General features: G+C 51.6%; 2 protein-coding genes across 2 annotated transcripts in view; one reads left to right on the top strand and one right to left on the bottom strand.

Annotated features, from left to right (window-relative positions):
- LOC113210392 (uncharacterized) overlaps positions 1–925 on the bottom strand; it is a 4,260-nt gene extending 3,335 nt beyond the window's left edge. Inside the window, exon 1 of the mRNA XM_026428371.2 lies at positions 710–925. The gene's annotated coding sequence lies outside the window, so the exon portion shown is untranslated. The remainder of the gene's footprint in view (positions 1–709) is intronic.
- LOC113210382 (neuroligin-2-like) overlaps positions 852–3,516 on the top strand; it is a 73,403-nt gene continuing 70,738 nt past the window's right edge. The window contains exons 1-2 of the mRNA XM_052263847.1: positions 852–986; positions 1,066–1,152. The gene's annotated coding sequence lies outside the window, so the exon portion shown is untranslated. The remainder of the gene's footprint in view (positions 987–1,065; positions 1,153–3,516) is intronic.

Here is a 3,516-nt window from a genome sequence, read left to right as displayed (position 1 = left end):
GGTGGGGTGGGGGAATGTCAAGTGGACAACAGTCAGCGCCGCGCCGGACTGCCCAGCATACGTAATGGTGATTATTCACGGCGCGATCATAAATCCATACAAAAAGCAGCACCGAGGACGCAGCCATGTCCTTCGCAACAGAGGCGAAAGTAAGCCCGCCCCACCACCAACCACCACCACCGGACCGGCCGCCAAGACCACTCGTGGGGACCCCGAGCAAACCCCAAGGTCACACACAGTGCTCATCACACTAAAGGATACCGCGGTGGAGCGTATTTAAACAACGATAGAACTTCAGGGCGATCGTACATGGACACACTTGTCCAAGACACTTCCCCCAGGTAAGTGTGCCCGGGACTTGCCCCGTCCTCGAATCCTTCCACTGGTCCTTGGAAGCGTCAAAAAACGTCCTTGGAAAACATGAGATCGCGCTGACCGTCGTCACTGACGTCGCGGGGCACTCGCGAGGGAAAGCATCCTCTAACCTCACTATCCTCTCATGGGAGTGAGAGTTGGATTTAAACCAAATTGTAACTCACGCCAGCCTTACTGCATTATGGAAACAGGTCCCTTACTCTACTCTCACTCTCATCGTAGACGGCACCATACTTTAAAGGAAACGAGCTGTGGCAGTTAGGTTAACGACCACGATTCACTTTTGCAAAGAAAAACACAACAATAACAACATCACTTGCATCGGCGAACTTACCTCAAGCACTTTTCTTCTCAACTAATGGAACAAAACTGGTACGAAATCTGCGCCAAAGTACTCTTAAAATTAAGAAACTGTCGAACTGTTGATGTACTCTGCTGACCAACCTTCCCACCTGTCAACCTGCTAGTAACTGCTGGGCCAGCTGATGGCAGGCGGCAACTGACTCACCGACCGACCAGACCGACTCCGTGCTTGAACGAATGAGCTCCGTCTAACCAAAGAAAGGGAAACGAGCGCGAGCATCGTGCACGCACTGCATTTAGTCATTTCGGTAGGTTCCTGTTCATTTTTGCCTTTTACTTTTACCATGATTTATCTACTAATGTTAATATTTTGACTTTTCGATACAGCCTACGTTATTAGTGAATAGTGACATGGAAGATATTGATTATCGATAGAGGATTACTTCGGCCGCCAAGGTTAAGTCATTCTACTTGGTAAGTCCCCAACATTCATTTAAACACTGAGTGCCATTCATTACTTTTTCCTGTGTATGTAGTTGGTCAGATTTTATTAATTTAAACACAATATATGTCTCAAAGAATTGGCTACTACCAGGGGCCTTTTATAGTTATCGATGTTAGGACAGTTGTCATTGAACATATTCAATGAGCACGTAAACCATTTTAAATCAATTGGAGTCACTGTGCCCTGTGGGTAATGAATAGGTAACTATGTACATAAAAACTTTTGGTGTTGAAACAATAGTTGATTGCGAGGATTCCTCTCTTTCGTCAATAAGAAGCCTTGTGTATTCAACAAGTTGCGCACTTTTGGTACATTCCTTTTTGTGTTAAAAAGTACAGTAATTAGATCCATTATTATCATAAACTGCACACTTGAAAAGTTGCCGTCTTTAAATTCCAGTAAAACTTTGAAGATAGGTACATTAGGAACAATCGTGTATGATGTTAGTTGCGGCATCACTACTTTTTGTTACTTTCGCCAGACCATACTATTGAGTTTTGCTCCATCTTTAGTGGGATTACAGGCGTCCATCGAGTAGTAGGCCAATATTGTCCGATTTCGAGTGCATGTTGGCTCTCCGGGTCCCCCCCCCCCCTTCCTCCCTCCCCTTCCACCTCACCTCGCACTCATCCTTCCTCTGCCTCTTGAGCTCGAGCCCCGCGTACCACCACCAGCGCGCTGCTCTGCAAAGAAAAGAGACCGGCCGGGGGGAGGGGCGGGGGGCGAATTACGAAAGGACAATCAATTCCATCGCCACCATTACTGGAATAGGGCTCCAGCCGCTGCCAGAGATCCACGCGCCGCCGCCCTAATTGTGAGGGGAGGGGGGGGGAGGGGTTGGAGGGATTTGGAAAGTACACGCTTTGATTATACAATTCGATTCAAACAAGTGCAGGTGTTGCCGGCTATTTGTTACGAAAAGTTAATCAGTTCGAGAGAGAGGTGGCGGCGGGCTCGAAGTGCCGAGGGGAAAAGAGGGGAGGAGGGCAAGGAGGGCGCGACTAAGGGAATCGCCTTCCTTTTTCTCGCTCGCAGTATTGAAGACGAAGGCTGGGCGGGAGAGTCTGCTCGACATGTTCGTATTGCATACCGACGGCGCGGGGATAGGTGCTATGTTGGATATCGCTCTTGTCGTAGAGAACTGACTCAAGTTTGGAAAAAAATTAACATCAGAACGAGTGTAACATTTTTGAGTGAGCATTTTACCTTTTCGCTTTCTGCTGTTGAGACGTCGGCGTGCTTCCGGCCATGCCAGTCGGCCTCCTCACGTCCTCGGGGGTCTTTGCATTCGAGTTTGGCCCCGCGCTGTACACGGAGAGAGTGGTGTTCGAATTTGAAACTTTTCTACTTTCCCGCCGCCGCTTCCCGGCTCCGCGACGCCTCGCCGGCCCCACGTGGCTCGAATGGCGAAACGCTCTAATGTCCTGTCGAGTGCGCGTCGCGCGGGGGAGTTTATTGGAATGGCACTTGGACTATCGGCGACCCCCGGCAGCGGCGGCCGCGCCGGCGAGCGGCGGGGCGGGGCCGGGCCGGGCCGGGCCGGGCCGGGCCGGGCGCCCAACGTGACTTACCAGCTCGTCCCGATTGAGCCGCCCAATCCCTCACCGGCTTAAAGCGCCGCGTCGATTGCCTCCCTTTCGCCCGCCGGTAGCAGAAGACCGACGGCAGTGAGGTTGAAAAATATCCTCTCTCGAGGTGTTTGTCTTTTTTTGTGTGTGTTTTAATTTGCAGCTAGTCGACCCCCCCCCCCTCCTGCTCCTTCACTCGTGCAAAGGTCTTGCCTTCGGACGGCTGCTGATGTTTCTCAGAAAGGCCATAAATAATGTCTGCCTGTCTGCCTTCACTTGGCAAAGGGTGGTGGTGGTGGTGGTGGTGGTGGTGGTAGCGATTGGATTTGCTATGCGATGTGGAGGGAAGGGGGTGGGGATGGAGTTGGGGCCTAGGAGAGGGGGGGGGGGCAAGCGATCAGCATCAGGTGTCAGCGACAGGGGGGGATGCGTCTGAAATACGAGCGTCGTAAGAAGGGTTCTGTCTTTCATACCCCCTCCCCCTCCACCCGTCACCCTCCCAACCCCCTCCCTCTTTGTCTATCACACCTCCCGCCGGCCCGCGCGCCTGGGACTGGGAACGGGCAGACAAGAGGAAAGAGATACCTCCACATTATTTCCAGCGCAATGAGACTAACGAGGGCGGAGAGAGGGACACTTGACAAACGGGCCGTGTCGGCTCTCATCGGCTTTTGCGACGACGTGTCGGCTGTAGAGAGTGAAAATAAAAAAGAAAAGACAGATAAAACTCAGCGGGAATGGAACTGAGATTAATTCACTTTGCGC

The sequence above is a fragment of the Frankliniella occidentalis genome, unplaced genomic scaffold (genome assembly GCF_000697945.3).
Source record: "Frankliniella occidentalis isolate FOCC.00 unplaced genomic scaffold, Focc_3.1 Scaffold14, whole genome shotgun sequence".
NCBI lineage: Eukaryota > Metazoa > Arthropoda > Insecta > Thysanoptera > Thripidae > Frankliniella > Frankliniella occidentalis.
This window is presented reverse-complemented; position numbering and strand designations above follow the sequence as displayed.